The sequence below is a fragment of the Pseudorca crassidens genome, chromosome 10, assembly GCF_039906515.1.
Source record: "Pseudorca crassidens isolate mPseCra1 chromosome 10, mPseCra1.hap1, whole genome shotgun sequence".
Taxonomy (NCBI): domain Eukaryota; kingdom Metazoa; phylum Chordata; class Mammalia; order Artiodactyla; family Delphinidae; genus Pseudorca; species Pseudorca crassidens.
This window is the reverse complement of record NC_090305.1, coordinates 86502106-86521528: the sequence shown is the minus strand read 5'-3', so window position 1 is coordinate 86521528 and position 19423 is coordinate 86502106. Positions and strand designations below refer to the sequence as shown.

Genomic DNA, 19423 nt, shown 5'->3' with positions numbered 1-19423 from the left:
AAAAATTCAGACTGTCTAATTTCATTCGTATGAGATTCTAGAAAAAGCATGTCAATATATAGTGACAGGAAGCAGATCAGTGCCTTCCTGGGGCAGAGGTAGGAGGTGTAAAGGGGGGAATGGAGTATGGAGGGACATGAAGGAACTTCTCAGGGGATGAAACGTGCTCTATCTTAATTGTGGTGGTAGGTACAGGAGTATATATGTATTTGTCAAAATCCAATGAACTGAACACTTAAAATGGGAGTATTTTATTATATGTAAATTATACCTCAGAAAAGTTGATTTTGAAAATGGCTTTTGCAGTATCTCTCTTGCTGGTTCATCAACATCTCTAAACGACCTAAGATCTTGATTCTAAATCAAGTTTCCGTATTTACTCATTGTGGGATCGTGGCTCTCATACTCCATATATAAAATAGGTATAATTACTACATTTGGCCAAGCTTTTGGAGTTGCCCTGAGGAACAGAAGAGATGGTGAATGTGTAAAAGTGATTTTTGAATCATGATACTCTGCAGAAAATTGGCTGTCACTCCCACTTTGTAGTTCACTCTGCAAGTCAGAGTGAAATTACCTTGAAATGGTGCCCCATCTAAAATTTCAGACAGTTGATCCTCTTACCTGGGCCCCAAATGAACTCTCCCCATACTGAATGCCAGGCCAGAGCCAGAGAATCCTAGCAGATTTTCTTAGCACTTTTAAAATATCCGCCTGCCTCAGTCCGTGTGACATAGCGATCAACCCACTCAGGCTCTGAGCCTTTCACTTCCAGCGGTGACAACCTACACAATTGTTCCCCCGAGTCAAGACACACTGTATGAGTCATCTTAGCTTGTCAACTAGGTTTAAGTTTCATTTGACATCTTCGAAGAATCTTCTGTTTCCAGAGCAATGAACTCTGTGTCGGAGGCTAACCTAGTTGTGGGTAACAACGAAGATATTTATATATAGAGAGAGATGTCCCTTCTGCAAATTAACAACTTGTCTTCTGGGCAACGAGTTGACTTTGAATGGACAAGGAACATTGAAAAGTTGGGCCCTGATTTAATCTGAAGCAACACAGGCATTCGATTGACAAAAAGTCACTCAGTATCTACTATGTGCTGTGTTCTAGGCCCTGGGGCTTTAGCACTGAATAGGAAAAGCAAGATCTTCTTCCTCACAGAGCTTACCTTCTCTTTGCGGGGAGGAAACGAGCAGTCAAACAATGAGACTTAAGGATCCTACAGGATATAAATAGGGGGAGAGAAAACACAAATATAGGTTGATGATATTTAGGATACAGTGGTCAGGGAAGGTCTCGTGTGTTGGGTTGGAACGATGAGATGGAGCCAGCTGTGGGACAAGCTGGAGAAACAGTGATCTAAGGAAGCAGTGGGGACGGCAAGTTAGAACGGGCTTGGCAAAGGAAGGAAGGAAAAGGAGGCCAATGCGAGAAGTACTGAGGGTGAAGGGAAGATTGTCGTGACATAAGGTTTGAGAGGTGAAGAGGGGATGGAGTTTATGTTTTCTGTGAAAATCAGGAGACACTGAAGAGTTTTAAGTGGGGGAGGGAAATGATCTACTATATAAATATGGCCACCGTGAGAAGAAGGAATTGACTCGGGCCCGGGTCAAGGGGGGCAGTTAGCATGAAGGCTGTGGAAGTAGTCTAAGGGAGACATGACGGTGGCTTGGACTAGGAATGGCATTGGAAATAAGGAGAGAGGAACAAATAGAGGGAACGTGTTTGAGAGGTAGTGCTGCTAGGATTTGATGAATGGGAAGAGGGGTGATGAAGAAAGAGCATGCATAGTTTTATGGCTGGAGCAACCAGGAGGTGATGGGAGTCTTTCTTAGGAGACCACCTAGGGTGACTGCTTACAGTGTCTGCATCCTTCGTCTGCCGTTAGAGCAGTGACCGAATTACTCTGAAGACTGAAACAGCAGTAAGTATTTGTAAATATCCTGTGACATGAACTCTCTGGTTGTAAAGACTATATCATCTCCCTTCTCTGATTCGCTAGACATGCTAATAAGTGGGCGCTGGAAACGTTAACTTCTAGTCACAACCTTCTTTTGCTAAAGCCGTTTTCAGCAGACACCAGTTCAGGGCAAGATCCAAACCTCTCTGGCTTCTGTAGTTTATTGCTGGTATGTCACTGTTCACTACATGCTCACTGCAGGGAGAGGGCTCTGATGAATTGACATTCGCTCTGGGAGACTTTTGAGAAGGTTGCCTATTTTTGTTAATTATGGCTCGTGAATTACTTTGTCAGAAATTTTGAAACCCAGAAGTCTAAAAAAATTATGAGGTATTATTAAATATTGCTAATTTCTCTATGTGGTATGAGATTTTGGCTGCGATTGGATCTTTGGGCTGTTTAGTTCCATGTTTATCATCTTGTAGAGAGTCACAGGTCCAGTTCTGCCTATTAAAGCAAATTTTAAGTTTGTTTCAAACAATCTGTTGGATAAGCATGTGTTGAGACCTTGTTGTTTGTTCTCTATTCATGGGCAGTAAAGTAGTGAGCTTAGCACTGGAATACAAGCATCTTAGCTTGTGAAAATAACGTCTGAGTAACAGTGAGAAATGTTATCTTTTAAAATGTTCTGAATTATTTTCTTTTCCATTATAAAAATAATATATGCTCATTCTAAAAATTTTGGAAGGTACAAAGTAAAACTCAGCCATAGCCCAATCGTGAAGAACTCCATGAGATGTTGAAGTTTCTCATAAACTGGAAGGGCTGGAACGAGCTTGTTCATTGATCTGCACCATCTCCTCATTTTGCCTATGAAGAAACTGAGGCCCAGGGCAGCAATGAGTCGAGAACCCAGGTTTCCTCACTACCAGTTTTGAACTGCTTCCCTGATTGTTTATATGGCTTCATAAGTACTTCACATTCTTGAATTCTCACTGGAGGCACAAGGATCTGCTACCCCCTTTTTTTTAAAAAAAAAAAAATTATTTATTTTGGGTTGCACTGGGTCTTCATTGCTGCACGCTGGCTTTCTCCAGTTGCCGCCTGCGGGGGGCTGCTCTTCCTTGCGGTGCGCAGGCTTCTCACTGCGGTGGCTTCTCTTGTTGCAGAGCATGGCCTCTAGGCGCGCGGGCTTCAGTAGTTGTGGCACGCAGCCTTAGTAGTTGTGGATCGCCGGCTTTGGAGTTCAGGCTCAGTAGTTGTGGTACTCGGGCTTAGTTGCTCCGCACATGTGGGATCTTCCCGGACCAGGGCTTGAACCCTTGTGTCCTTCATTGGCAGGCAGATTCTTAACCACTGAGCCACCAGGGAAGCCCCCCCCCCCCCCCCCCCCGCCGCCCTTCTTGAGTTAAGGGCCTGTGACACGTCTTGTCACTGAGCATACGCGTGGCTCCATCTGCCCCCTGGTGTTCGGGAGGCTGAATGGTCTTTTCTTCTTTTCGCTTCTTCCCCGTGGTTCTTAAGTAAGGATGGCATTAAATGGCCTTGATCTAGGTGAGTAGTTCCTAAAGAATGGTTTTTGGACTACCGCATCAGAATTATCTAGGGTACTTGTTGAAAATGAAGACTCCTGTGCCTCTACCCAGGCTTGTGGAATCACAATCTCTAGGGGTGGGACTGGGAATCTGACTTCTTAAACTCAGATCCGCTGAAAAATAATACTTTATCAAGAGGAATAAAACTTTTTATATTTTATCATTCAAATTGTCTTCTCTATGTTGGATAAATAGAGAGATGGATAGATAGATAGATATATTGATGGATAGATGTATAGGTGTTTGTAAATGGATAAAATGTTTCTGTTTCCGTGCAGAGAAACTCTTAATGGTTATCTTTTAGGTATAAAAATGGGGTGAATGGGAGAGTGGGGCTTTCTCTGTTCTAAGACACTTAGAAACCTGGATACACAGACCATAGATGTGTTTAGAATTCCTAAACACATTATAAGTATTTGTGCAGTTAAGCTATTTCTTTGAGAGACTAGAAATATCTATGTAATATTATTTAATTTGCTAGTGTGTGTATGGCCAGTGGAAGAAAGGGAATACTCCATAGCTGATATAAGAGGACACAGAAGGAACAACCAGGGGGCTCAGGGGAGATCAGAGTTAGTTCATTTATTCACTTACTCATTTATTCAGCAGATATTCATTGAAAAACACCTAGTGTGTGCCAGAAACTGTTTGAGGTGCTGAGGACACAGGAGAGAACAAGTCAGCAGGGTCCCTGATCTTGTAGCACTTCTAGTCTACTATGGGAAACACCAATAAAGAGTTAAACAAGATAACTTCAAATGGGGACAAATGCTGTGAAGAAATAAAGGAGCTGTACCATTATGAATGATCAGAGGGCCATTCTCTTGTGGACAGGGATGGTCCCTCAGAGATGACATCTCAACTGAGACCCTAACGGTAAGAAGAAACCAGCCAGGGGCATACCTGGGGAATAAGCGTTCCAGAAAAGGGAAGCTGCATGGACAAAGGTCCCAAGGTGGATTAGCTTGTTGAGTTTGGGGTACATTAAGAAAACTTGTGTGGCTAAAGCTTAATGAATAACAGAAGATACAAGATACAGTTTAAGAGGAAAACAGCACCAAGCCATGTATTATAATCATGCCAGAGTAAAGAATTTGAATTTCATTCTAAGTGTAATAGAAAGTCCTAGCAGAGCTACACTGAGAGAGGGATGAGTTGATATCTTTGGATTTGGGTTTTTTTTAAAATCACTGCAGCACTGAAAATTATGTAGAAACGTACAGTAAATTGTAAATAGATGTGCAAATACTTGGAAATCATTAAAGAAATGGTAAGATATACCATATACATGGAAGGGGAAGATCAATATCATAAAATGTCGATGTTTACAACAAAGTATTTATAAATTCATTGCAGTTCTAAGCAAAATCCCAACAGCATTCTAAAATTTGAGTGGCAGTGTAAAAATTCACGAATTTATTAACAAGGGAGTTTTGCTAAAGGAGAAAAAAAGAGTTAGGACTCCACTAACTATCAAAATCTATTATAAACTCTTAGTAATTAAGATACTGTGTTTTTGGTGAAAGCGTACAGAAAAATAGATGAGTGGTGCAGAATAGAGAGCCCAGTGATGAGCTGAACAAAATGGATGTTTCTGTATGATACAGGAGGACTTGGAAGTCCCAGTGGGAAACATAGAGAATCAAGAGTAAAGGGTGTTGGAACAATTGGTTTTCCATACGAAAAAAATGATATTTTTTTTTCTGTGAGTCTGTTACTTTTTTGTTTTATTCACTAGTTGTATATTTTTTAGATTCCACATGTGATATATGGTATTTGTCATTCTCTGTCTGACTTACTTTACTTTACATAATTCCCTCCAAGTCCATCCATGTTGTTGCAAATGGCAACATTTTATTCATTTTTTATGGCTGAGTAGGATTCCATTGTGTGTGTGTATATATATACACACACCACATCTTCTTTGTCCATTCACCTGTTGTTGGGCAGATGCTGCTGGTACTACTTTGAACTCCAAGAAGATGTGACCACTTTTTTTTGCTTCATTTCTCTACTGCCCAAAAGTTCTTCCTAGTATAACACTTGCCCCTGTTGCTTCCTTTGTCTTCCAAGTTATGAAATTGTCATCTAAAGAAGCCAGGAATTTGTCAGCTGCTCACACTTTTAGCAAAATGAGATGCTCAACTGATGTCTAAACAATTTCAGTCCTCTTTATCCCCATCCCTCCAGTTATGCTCCCACACCTTTCTTTTTCTGAGCATTTTGATTATTGTGATAAAATATACTTAACATAAAATTTACCATTGTAATTATTATTATTATTATTATTATTTTTTTGTGGTACGCGGGCCTCTCACTGTTGTGGCCTCTCCCATTGCGGAGCACAGGCTCCGGACGCGCAGGCTCAGCGGCCATGGCTCACGGGCCCAGCTGTTCTGCGGCACGTGGGATCCTCCCAGACCGGGGCACGAACCCGTGTCCCCTGCATCGGCAGGCGGACTTTCAACCACTGCGCCACCAGGGAAGCTCCATTGTAATTATTTTTAAATGTACGATTCAGTGGCATTAAGTACACTCACAATGTTGTACAGCCGTCACCACCTCTGTCTCTAGAATCTTTTTCATCAGCTCATACTGAAACTCTATGACCATCAAACAGTAACTTCCCATTCCTCAGTCCCCTCATCCCCCGATGACCTCTGTTCTACTTTCTCTATGAATTTGACTCTAGGAACCTCATACAAGTGGAATCAAACAATATTTATCCTTTTGCATCTGGCTTATTCCACTCACCATAATGGTTTTTTTTTTTCACCATAATGTTTTAAAGATTCAGTCACATTGCAGCATGTATCAGAATTTCATTCTTTTAAAGAATGGATACTATTCCATTGTATGTATATACCACATTTTGTTAACCCATTCATTCGTTTATGGACACTTGGGTTGTTTCTACCTTTCTGCTGTTGTGAACAATATAACAGATAGTGCAGCTATGAACATGGTGTACAAATATCTGTTTGAGTCCCTGCTTTCAGTACTTTCTGGTAACATACCCAGAAGTGGAATTGCTGAATCATAGTAATTCTATGTTTAATTTTTTGGGGATCGAGTGCACTGTTAACTTTGGCAAATTAAAGAAGGGGGCATGAGATGCTGTCCCGAATCTCCCATTTCCTGGTTGGTCACAGTTCCTTCAGGTATGTCACCATTCCCAGAGTGATTCTGTTATTTAAAAATATTGGGGTTACTGTAACTCATCCATCCTAATTCATTCAGACTTGCAGTTCTTTGCTCATCCTCAGATACCTAATAGCACAAATATCTTTCCCTAAATTTTATGGGTGAAATTATATGCGCTAATTGCATTTGTGTATTTGGTACGTCCGAAGATCTTAACACACAGCCCTCACTCGTGTTAAGAGTCATGGCAGAATATATTTACATAACTCTCTTAGCTTGCCTTTTCTCCCTTCCTTTCTTTAATCTCCTTCCAAATACCATCCACTCTGTTTCTATTCATAGGCTTTGGGGTTTTCAAATTGATGCATATTTACTTCGTGTATAGTGCTGTTTGTCACAGGCAGCAGTCATTGTGCATGGGGCCATGGAATCAAAGAACTTACTAGCTGTGTGTAACTTCATACAAGAGATTATATTTCCCCGACTCAGTTTCCTCATCTGCACCATTTAATAAAACCTATATTATTTTCGGAGTTTCTAGATACATCAGAGGCCACATAAGTGGTGTACCCAACTCTGGCTTATGGTGGGTGCTCGATAAATGGTAGTTTTCTAGGCAATTGGGAGGTATCTGTTCATATCTCTTTTGTCTGTCCTTGTGATCCGAGCTGACAGAAGCTGTTGAGTCTTTGTTAACGCAACTAAAATAAGGTACTTAGGCAGTTCTTTGTACATGATGCTAGATGCTGCTTGTTATATCATTATTTACTAGGAACTTTTGTCATCTAGTGGACACATGACAGTTGTGGAGAGATGGTTCAATAAAGCAGAAAATACACGGAGTCGTTCCAGCACCAGTTTTCCCTATGTGCATAATCTTTTGCAAATCACTCTCTCTCTCTCAGTCTAATTAATCTGTAAAGTAGGGGCTTGGACTCTTAACACATGCCCAGTATATTCTTTCTAAGCCCAGTATTTTACCTAATAGTCTTGGGGACCAAGGGGATGACTGGGTGTGGGAGGTCTTCATTCTGATTTAGTACGACCCAAACCACTACCCCATCCCCTCACTCTCTACCTACATTACACTCTGTCAACATCAGATTTCACTATGTAGATTTCACATAGTTCATATTTTAATGTTTAATTTTAAACACCTAACATAAAATTAGCCTCTTACTAGCTTTAAGAGCTACTTTTCTCCTAAAAGGATATTGAAGAAGATTGCCTACAAGAAACTCCCAACCTACACTACGCTCTCGTTGTAGATGAGTTCTTAGAATATCTAGTTACCGGGTCCAAGCTCATACTGCTTGCTGCACTACAGACCAATAAATCGAGAGACAAGTTGTTGGGGCAAGGAATAGAGACTTTATTCAGAAAGCCAGCAGTTTGCGAAGATGGTGGACTAGTGTCCCAAAGAACCTTCTTACCCCAGTTAGAATTCAGGCTACTTTGATATAAAAGGGGGAGCGGATGTGGTTGGTGGTCACATACTTCTCGATGCCAGAATCCTTTGTTATTGCAGCTGTCCACATAGATCTGGTCGTAATGTTCCTATAAACCTCCACAACCAATGTTGTTCTTTGTTCTGCAATTTTTTATCTTTATATGAATGGAAAAGTGTTATACCTTTAAAAGGAAGAGCCTTGAGAATGGGCTATAATGTATATTTCAGGCTATAGGCAACAGTCTTTTACAGAGACAGCGTGACTAAGCACAAGCAACGAAGCACAAGGGTTAGAGCTAAAGGAATAAACCCAACATGGAGTCAGGTTTGTTCTTCTCTCTTACAGTTCCTGTTAGAAAAGATGGATTTGTCCTATGGCAGCAGTAAGGAGAGAGCCGTTAAAGGTGCTTGTGAAGGAATCATACTGAGTTCTTTCTGCTTCCTGTTGCCACCTTCCACCTCATACCTGTGTCACATCTAGAGGAGTTGAGGGTCAGATGGGCTGGGCTGTGGGGTCCGCTGAGGATGGTGCAACAGTGGAATTGCATTGAACCACGTGGCACAAAGATGAATACCACATCTGCTGCCTCTGCCCTCCTCTTCTCGTCCAGTTTTCACACCCTGCTGTGTGTGAAACAGTTTGGGCCCACAGTTGACGAGTGAGAATTGTCCTTCCCGACTGAAGGAGAGCTTCTGGGGAAAAGCTGTTTTCTTTTATAGGGAGAATGACAAATCCATATAAATGAGTGTATCTTATGGCGCAGTACACACGCTAAATTTCATCAGTATTCATGACACGTGCCTCATTCTCTCCACCACTGACATCTGTTAAAACTAGGTTCAGGAGTAAACCATCCTGGTTTCAGCAATTCCGAAATATTGTATTGAGTTCTCCCACTCTCACAGCCTTGATTTTACAACTGACTGTAGCTAACTTATAGTGCTGTAGCGTCTCCTACAGAGACAGAGGCTAGCATTCTATATTCAATGAAAGGCCTTACGTGAGAAGCCAAATCAGTATCAGATCTTTAGTTGTTAAGGAGGAGAGCCTCTTTTCATCTGTATTTTGAGATAGGTCTATTCTAAATCTCACCTAATTAGGTGAATTTCTAAAACTGTGATTAAACTATAGCCAATCAAAGGAAAATTAGAAATAAATTAGAAGTCCCTGATTTGAGATGTCTGGTTCTTTCCTATATGCCTACAGAAGTCAAGGAGCTGCTCCCTTCTGTGTTTCAGGTTTTGATGAGAAATCCGGAAGAAAGAATATGTGAAGGAAAAAGATGACATCTGTGCCTGGCAAACAAAATCCAAAGATTATTACAGTGAAAACAAAAGGAAAGCAAGACAGTACTTACTAGTTCAAGGTAAGCAGACATCTCTGTAAATGCTGAACTCTGATAGAACAGGTAAGTGGTTTTATGAATGTTTGTGAGTGTGCGTTGAGTTGTCAAATGGGGATAGGATATATGATATGATCTACCATCTAAACATCTGTGCTATGAGCAATGAGGAAGAAAATCAGTAAATAGTTAGTCTGCTACTCTTACATAAAAGCTAAGTGCCCAAAAGTTAAATGATAGATTACATTTTAAAAAGGGGTTCTCTTGTCAGAAAGGAAAACAAGCAAACAAAAAATAATAAACAATGCTCTAACTCTACTGTGCCAGAGACACATTTCCTACAATATATTTCCAATATTCTATTTGCACGTTTGTAAAATTGTCTTTTTATTCGCAGTTGAACATTTGACCAGTTTAAGTCCACTGGACAATTGAGCAACACTAATGATTATTTTTATATATGCAATGATTTTCTTCCTTAGCTTAGTTGTAGTGAAGGTGTGCTTTATATCTTTTATATCAATACTTTGGGTTTGTTTTTCCATTTTTCACTGCTTTTTAGAATACAGTGAGGGGGGGAATGAAATATTCCAATGGTTGCCTAAGCCTGCCATAGTGATGACAATGCGATAGAGACCAAATGTGGGTGTGTAGGTAGCACGTCCATGTGCTCTCTCAAGATTTTTCTGCGTTAGTTGATCTCAGTAGTTCATATTTGAAAGGCAAAGGTGGTTTGAAGTGTGCTGATGTCTAATGTGCAAAAAGTATGACTTGTGCACGAATAGAATGTACAACAGTTAAAGACAGCGTTTTCCCAGTCTTCTCAAAATGCTGCCTCTAGGGACTTGCTTGGTGGTCCAGTGGTAGAGAATCCATCCTGCAATGCAGGGGATGCGGGTACAATCCCTGGTCAGGGAACTAAGATCCCACATGCTGCGGGGCAACTAAGCCCTCGTGCCACAACTACTGAGCTCATGCGCCTCAACTAGAGTCCGCGTGCCGCAAACTACGGAGCCCACACGCCACAAGTAGAGAAGAGAAAAACCCGTACGCCACAACTAGAGAGAAGCCTGTGCACCACAAAAGAGCCCGCACACCGCAACGATAGATCCTGCATAGCTCAACGAAGATCCCACGCGCCTCAACTAAGACCTAACGCAGCCAAAAATAAATAAAATAAATAATAAATAAACCTTAAAAAAAAAATGCTGCCTCTAGTGAAATTAATGATAGGATTTCAATTTCTGCACGCTGGCCCCTGGTGGCGAGGACTACAGTGTAGTGGTCCAGGACATGGACTCTACCACTTACCTCTTGTGTGACTGCAGTGAAAATGATGAATCTTCCTTTGCCTCAGTTTCCTGGATTGGGGAAGGATGAGTAGATGAAATGAGTTAATGCATGCAAGGCACTTGGACAAAGGCCAAGCGTATAAAGAGTGCTCAGTAACTGTTAACTGATTTTTTTTCATTGAGTGAAGTGTACTTCGGGGATGGACATTTCAGTTGTCTGTTTTTTGGGCAGTAGAGACGTGGAAAAGCCCAAAACATGTCAGGGAAGTGAAGGGCGATAATTCTAACCCTGGGCGTGTGCACACTTTCCAAGAGACTATCATCGGGGCTGCCGGGCACCAGGCAGAGATGTAAGAAAGTTAGAGGGGAGCTCAGGGCATTTCTCAGATTCTTACTGATTTATGTACTTTGAGAAGTATTAGTGAATATAGACTTAAATGATGTAGGATCTTCTTAAGTCACAAATCAAGCTGTTTGCTGTCATCTGTAAGGCTTGGTGTCTGTAAGGCTTGGCGTGACCCGGCTGTGGCCATTCTCCCAGCCTCACCCCCTTAGTTCCTTATGCTCACTCTTACCTCCTTCCTCACCCTCTAAATCACACCAGCTCTTTTGCACTTGGAGCGTTTGCACACACTCAATGCAGCCTGGGTGCTTTCTGTTTTGGCACCTAACTCCTGGCCTTTTCCTTTAATCTCAGACTGGATTTTCTCTGGCTTCTCTACTCAGAAGGACCCCTTTGTGATGTTATCTTCCAAAAATATCATCCCTAGTGACATCCTCGTCAACGGTGACTATGAGTGCTGTATTGTCCATATCCTTGCAACAAGGTGTATTCAAATTTTTTTCATCCTTGCCAGTCCGACAGGTGATGAGCTTGGTTATTTAAAGTTGGTATAAGGGAGGATGTGAAGGTATGCAGTGAGGGCCGAGGTTAATCATTCATTAACTCATCTTTGGAGGCTGTTTCCTTTCTTTTTAGCACAACATTGTATACTTCAATTAAAAAAAAAAGAAAAACTTGTTTCCTTTATAGCACTCATGATTATTGAGAGTTATTTTCTTTATTTGGCTGTTCAGTTATTTTTCACCTGCCCTTTTTACTGGTAAGTAAAAAAGTACGTAAATTCTGTGAGGCCCAAGATGGTGTTTGCCTTTTCACAGTGATATTCTGGGATCCGGGTTCAGCAACTGCAATGTACAAAGTGCTCGAAAAACATTTTGGGAGAGAAAGAATGAATGAGAGAGACAGGCTTCCTGCCCTCAGGAGCACAGGTCTCGTAAATGAAATAGACGATTGTTCTACAGTGTTAGGGGTTCAGAAATAGAGTGAGGAGGGAATCAGTGGGTCTCACAAAAAATTAGACTCATGTAGGCAGGAGCGATATTCTGAGTATTAACAACCAGTCAGCACAAATAAAGATCAAGGTGAGCTGGCATCAGCAATGGTGCCGGGCAGGGTTTTTACCCTTCAGCTGCTGGATTGTGGGAAGGTGGGTTGGGATTCAAGGGTGGAGCTCAGGACAGTGATCTATTGCCAACCACTATGGAGGAGTTTTCAGTATTTTAGCATTAAGTGCAGCTGCATGTGTGTATTTCTCCTGAAATCAGCCCTGATTACAGAAACAAGCAGAACCCCTTCTGGTCCTGGAATTCTGTTCTCTGCTTTGGTCTAGAGGACTCTGACACCCTCAAACTTCACCCCTGAGCACCCTCTGCTCTCATGGCACACCTGTACATCCTTCCTTATACCTACTTTAAATTAGCAAACTCATCACCTGTCAGACTGGCAAGGATGAAAGAAATTCCAAGTAATTCTTGTGGGAAGGATATGGACAAAAAAGCTCTCATGGTCTCTGTTGATAAGGATGTCAATAGGGGTGATATTTCTGGAAGCTAACTCAGCAGTATCTATCAAAATGTTAAATGCACATTCTTGTTGACCAGCTAATAGCACTTTTAGGAGTTCATCTTCCAGGAAACCTGGTAGAAATGCAAAATGATGTATGTACTAGTATGTTCACTCTAGCACTGTTTTACTGGCCGAAATATGACAGCAGTTTATACATCTGTTGTTAGAAGAGTAGTAAATAAATGACGGTACTTCCATCTACTAGAATAATGTGGCTTTTAAAAATTTAGGATAGATAGCTGAAATGTATTAAGTAAAAGGGAAAAAAGCTGCCAGAATTGTGTATACCATGATCATGTTTGTTAACAGCAAATGAACACAGCCCAAGTGTCCCTCAGCAGATGAATGGATGAGAAAAATTTTGTATGCAATGGAATATTATTCAGCCATTAAAAGGAATAAAGTTCTGATACAGGCTGCAACGTGGATAAACCCTGAAAACATTATGCTGGGTGACACAAAGGGACAAATATTGTATGATTCCACTTATATGAAACATCGAGAATGGGGAAATTCGTAGAGACAGGAAGTAGATTAGACATTACCTGGAGCTGGGGTGAGGGAAGATGGGGGGTTGATGATTAATGGGTACTGTTTGGAGTGATGAAAAAGTTTTGGAAATAGATGGTGGTGATTGTTGTACAACAGTGTGAATGTAATTAATACCACTAAATTGTACAGTTAAAAATGACTGAGGGACTTCCCTGGCGGTCCAGTGGTTAGGACTCTACGCTTCCACTGCAGGGGGCATGGGTTCAATCCCTGGTCAGGGAACTATGACCCTGCCTGCCATGCAGCACGGCCAAAAAAAATTAAAAAGAAAAATAATCTGCATGTTCTGATGATTCTGGAACGATAGTATTAAAAAAAAATGAAGTGGCAGGTTTTATGTCATATATATTTTACCACAATTTAAAAAACTTTAAAGAAAAAGCAAACGAACAGTCAAAAAATAAAAGAAAAACACATGCACGCATGCATGCATGCCCACGCACACTGTATAATCTGGAAAGATGTGTTTGTATTGTTAATGGTGGTTATGTCTAACAGAGGGAATTAGGGAAGAACAGAAGAAAATATTGTCCTATATACTTGTGTATTTTTGGCACTTTTCACAGTGAACATGTATTTTATAATTTTTTAATTGAAGGTTTTTCTTTAAAGTTGACCTGTGGTAAAATCTTGGAGTTGGTACAATTTTCTAGCTTGTACAACCAAAACAATCCTGCAAATCTGCTTGCAGTTGAATTTGCTTGTGCCTCACATCCCTATGCAATGTTTAACCTAGAGTGAGAATTTAATTATAGTTAAAAACACTGAGTGGTTTTCCATTTCTAGGTTAAATTATTTCTTGTGGAAAAACAGGCTCTTAATATAGACGGCATTTGGTCTTCTGACTCCCTCAGTGAGGACCAACTCTTCTGTCTAGTAATTTACTGTAAAGCACGATGCTTCTGTTTGTAGTTTTACATCCCTTTCTTTGGCATTTAAGGCATGTTGGCTGTTAAAAAAAAATGAGCCTCAATCTCAGAACACCGAAAAGTTTTTGCATAATAAGAGATTTTCTAAAACCCTAATAAATTGTTGCAGAAAATACCACTTTAATGGGTCATCCATTATATAAAAGGTTTAAACCCTATAATGAGATCATAAATTTGTGCAAGTAAAGAGAAGATATGGAAGGATGCACTCACCAGGCTACTCGTGTTGGTAACCTCAAGGAGGTTATCTGATGGATGGCATCGGATGAAAGATTATTTATTTTTCTTTATACACTTGTGTATTGTTAAATTGTTACAATTAGGACCTTTTCTTAATCGCTTTATTAAGCTATAACTGACGTATAATAAACTGCACATATTTAAAGTGTAAAATTTGAGATCAAATATATTTAAGACAGGATCCTCGGAGAACTGTGTGTCTTGCTTGGTATTGAATGTTCAGCACCACTTAGGCAATAAAATAAAGCAGCAGCTCAGAGCTGAGAAACCCCAAAAATAAAAAATTAAGTGTACAATTTGATGTTTTGACCTACGCATATACCCATGAAAGTGTCACCATTATCAAGATAATGAAAACTTCTGTCATTCCACAAGGTTTCTTTATGCCCCTTTGTAATCCTACCTACCTACCCTACCCAGCCCCTGTCTTGCCCCAGGCAACCACTGATCTTGTTTTTATCACTGTACAATAGTTTGCATATCCTACAAACCCATATAAATGAAATCATACAGTATATATCTTTTTGTCTGGCCTCTTTCACTCAGCATAATTATTTTGAGATTCATCCATGCTATAATGTGTATGGGTATTTCATTCAACTCCATATTGTTGAGTTGTATTCCATTATATAAATAAACCCCCGTTTGTTTATTTATTCACCATTGACAGACATTTGAGTTATTTCCAGATTTCCACTATTATGAATAATGCTACAGTGAGCATTCATGTACAAGTCTTCATATGGACATATGCTTTCATTTCTCTTGGGTAAATACCTAAGAGTGGAATGCCTGGATCATATGGTAGGTGTATGTTTAACTTTTTAACAAATTTTCCAAAGTGGTTGTACCATTTTACATCCCTATCTGCACTGAATGAGAGTTCAGTTGCTCCAGATCCTTGTCAGTACTTGGTATGATCAGTCGTTTTCCATTTTATCCATTCTAATAAGTATGTAAGTAGTAACTCATCGTGGTGTCAACTTGCCGTTCCTTAATGGCAAATGATGTTGACTGTCTTTTCATGCTCTTACTTGCCATCTGTATATCTTCAGTAGTTGTGGCATGTGGGCTCAGTAGTTGTGGCTCACGGGCTTTAGAGCGCAGGCTCAGTAGTTGTGGCGCATGGGCTTAGTTGCTCCGCGGCATGTGGGATCTTCCCAGCCCAGGGCTCGAACCTGTGTCCCCTGCATTGGCAGGTGGATTCTTAACCACTGTGCCACCAGAGAAGTCCCAAAAGCAGAAATTTTAAGTGTGTTTGATTTGATTTGATGAATTATTATAGTGAGGGACATTTAAAGATACTTGTCAGCCCTAGAAATTTTTACCTTTAGTTACCTACCCCACATGATAATAAGCATATTAAAATGCACAGGGACGTCCCTGGCGGTCCAGTGGTTGAGACTTCACCTTCCAATGCAGGGGGTGCGGGTTCGATCCCTGGTTGGGGAGCTAAGATCCCACATGCCTCGTGGCCAAAAATCCAAAGCATAAAACAGAAGCAATACTGTAACAAATTCAATAAAGACTTTAAAAATGGTCCACATCAAAAAAAAATCTTAAAAAAAAATAAAATAAAATGCACAGATACCCCACATTAAAAATAATTTCTTACTCTATATGTTGTTTAAAAACCCTATAATTTTGCTTTTGAAACTGTTTATTACAATAAACTCATTTACTATTGGCTATAATTTTCCAGGATTCATCATGCATTTTAGTTGATCCATACCGAATAAAAAAATCAAACCTAAAAATTATTTTTAAAAATAATGCAATTTGTGAATATGATGATTTATCAACTAATGAAGTGGACAGCATATTAACTTGTATAGATACTAACTTAAATATTTATTACTTTAGATTGTGTAGTTTTCTTTTCATATTTAAAAGTCAGTACGTTTGTTTCCTTGTTTTTTAGGTCTAGAATACTTTTTCTAGGTCCCTGGAAAATGTGTAGTTTCTAGACTTTGTATAAAATAGTCTTGTTAAAATACATTTGAAGAAAAATAGAATAATAAATTTAAAAAGAGGTACAAATAATTTAAACATTTTCACAATCATGAATAGACAGTCATTAGATGTAAGTAACAGGATTTGAAACAGGTACTTGGAGACTGACTGTCATTTAGAGCACTAAACATTGAGGAATTTGATGTATTTCTTCTGGTACCTGAATTTCCTGCTGAAGTTTGATTAAAACAAACAAAGAGACTCTCCTTAGGCTCTGACGTCTCACAAAATGATGGCTTTTATTTTTTTTAATTTTCTTATTTTTAAAATTTACTTTTTGTTTTAAAATTAATGTCTGATTTTTGTAAAAATATGCAAAGAGTAAAAGTATTTTGTGATGTTGAAAATTAAAAATTCTCACCATCCACACCTCAAACTTAACTGTTAAATATTTTTTTAAATTAAAATGAATAGACACCAGACATATGTACTTTTTTCCTCTTCAAAGCAAGAAATAACTTTTTTTTTTTAATATCTTTATTGGAGTATAATTGCTTTACAATGGTATGTTAGTTTCTGCTTTATAACAAAGTGAATCAGTTATACATACACATATATTCCCATATCTCTTCCCTCTTGCGTCTCCCTCCCTCCCACCCTCCCTATCCCACCCCTCTAGGTGGTCACAAACCACCGAGCTGATCTCCCTGTGCTATGCGGCTGCTTCCCACTAGCTATCTACCTTACGTTTGGTAGTGTATATATGTCCATGCCTCTCTCTTGCTTTGTCACAGCTTACCCTTCCGCCTCCCCATATCCTCAAGTCAATTCTCTAGTAGGTCTGTGTCTTTATTCCCATCTTACCCCTAGGTTCTTCATGACCTTTTTTTTTTTTCTTCTTAGATTCCATATATATGTGTTAGCATACGGTATTTGTCTTTCTCTTTCTGACTTACTTCAATCTGTATGACAGACTCTAGGTCCATCCACCTCACTACAGATATCTCAATTTCGTTTCTTTTTATGGTTGAGTAATATTCCATTGTATATATGTGCCACATCTTCTTTATCCATTCATCCGATGATGGACACTTAGGTTCCTTCCATGTCCTGGCTGTGTAAATAGAGCTGCAATGAACATTTTGGTACATGACTCTTTTTGAATTATGGTTTTCTCAGGGTATATGCCCAGTAGTGGGATTGCTGGGTCGTGTGGTAGTTCTATATTTAGTTTTTTAAGGAACCTCCATACTGTTCTCCATAGTGGCTGTATCAATTTAAATTCCCACCAACAGTGCAAGAGTGTTCCTTTTCTCCACACCCTCTCCAGCATTTATCGTTTGTAGGTTTTTTGATGATGGCCATTCTGACCGGTGTGAGATGATATCTCATTGTAGTTTTGATTTGCATTTCTCTAATGATTAGTGATGTTGAGCATTCTTTCATGTGTTTGTTGCCAATCTGTATATCTTCTTTGGAGAAATGTCTATTTAGGTCTTCTGCCCATTTTTGGATTGGGTTGTTTGTTTTTTTGTTATTGAGCTGCACGAGCTGCTTGTAAATCTTGGAGATTAATCCTTTGTCAGTTGCTTCATTTGCAAATATTTTCTCCCATTCTGAGGGTTGTCTTTTGGTCTTGTTTATGGTTTCCTTTGCTGTGCAAAAGCTTTAAAGTTTCATTAGGTCCCATTTGTTTATTTTTATTTCCATTTTTCTGGGAGGTGGGTCAAAAAGGATCTTGCTGTGATTTATGTCATAGAGTGTTCTGCCTATGTTTTCCTCTAAGAGTTTGATAGTGTCTGGCCTTACATTTAGGTCTTTAATCCATTTTGAGTTTATTTTTGTGTATGGTGTTAGGGAGTGTTCTAATCATATACTTTTACATGTACCTGTCCAGTTTTCCCAGCACCACTTATTGAAGAGGCTGTCTTTTCTCCAGTGTATATTCTTGCCTCCTTTATCAAAGGTAAGGTGACCATATGTGCGTGGGTTTATCTCTGGGCTTTCTGTCCTGTTCCATTGATCTATATTTCTGTTTTTGTGCCAATACCATACTGTCTTGATTACTGTAGCTTTGTAGTATAGTCTGAAGTCAGGGAGCCTGATTCTTCCAGCTCCATTTTTCGTTCTCAAGATTGCTTTGGCTATTTGGGGTCTTTTGTGCTTCCATATAAATTGTGAAATTTTTTGTTCTAGTTCTGTGAAATATGCCATTGGTAGTTTGATAGGGATTGCATTGCATCTGTAGATTGCTTTGGGTAGTAGAGTCATTTTCACAATGTTGATCCTTCTCAAACTCTTCCAACATATAGCAGAGGGAGGAACACTCCCAAACTCATTCTACAAGGCACCATCACCCTGATACCAAAACCAGACAAAAATGTCACAAAGAAAGAAAACTACAGGCCAATATCACTGATGAACGTAGATGCAAAAATCCTCAACAAAATACTAGCAAACAGAATCCAACAGCACATTAAAAGGATCATACACCATGATCAAGTGGGGTTTATTCCAGGAATGCAAGGATTCTTCAGTATACGCAAATCAATCAATGTGATACACCATATTAACAAATTGAAGGAGAAAAACCATACGATCATCTCAAAAGATGCAGAGAAAGCTATCGACAAAATTCAACACCGATTTATGATAAAAACCCTGCAGAAAGTAGGCATAGAGGGAACTTTCCTGAACATAATAAAGGCCATATATGACAAAGCCACAGCCAACATCGTCCTCAGCGGTGGAAAACTGAAACCATTTCCACTAAGATCAGGAACAAGACAAGGTTGCCCACTCTCACCACTGTTATTCAACATAGTTTTGGAATTTTTAGCCACAACAATCAGAGAAGAAAAAGAAATAAAAGGAATCTAAATTGGAAAAGAAGAAGTAAAGCTGTCACTGTTTGCAGATGACATGATACTCTATATAGAGAATCCTAAAGATGCTACCAGAAAACTACTAGAGCTAATCAATGAATTTGGTAAAGTAGCAGGATACAAAATGAATGCACAGAAATCTCTGGCATTCCTATACACTAATGATGAAAAATCTGAAAGCGAAATCAAGAAAACACTTCTATTTACCATTGCAACAAAAAGAA

At 39.5% G+C, this 19423-nt stretch overlaps 1 protein-coding gene across 7 annotated transcripts in view; it reads left to right on the top strand.

The window, feature by feature from the left end:
* The window catches only part of FRMD4B (FERM domain containing 4B), a 335945-nt gene that overhangs the window by 92635 nt on the left and 223887 nt on the right, over nt 1–19423 (top strand). For 6 of the 7 annotated variants that reach the window (XM_067755168.1, XM_067755163.1, XM_067755167.1 and 3 more), the window contains one exon: nt 9336–9463. The exons of the other annotated variant lie outside the window; for it this stretch is intronic. The gene's annotated coding sequence lies outside the window, so the exon portion shown is untranslated. The remainder of the gene's footprint in view (nt 1–9335; nt 9464–19423) is intronic. 7 annotated transcript variants of the gene reach the window in all.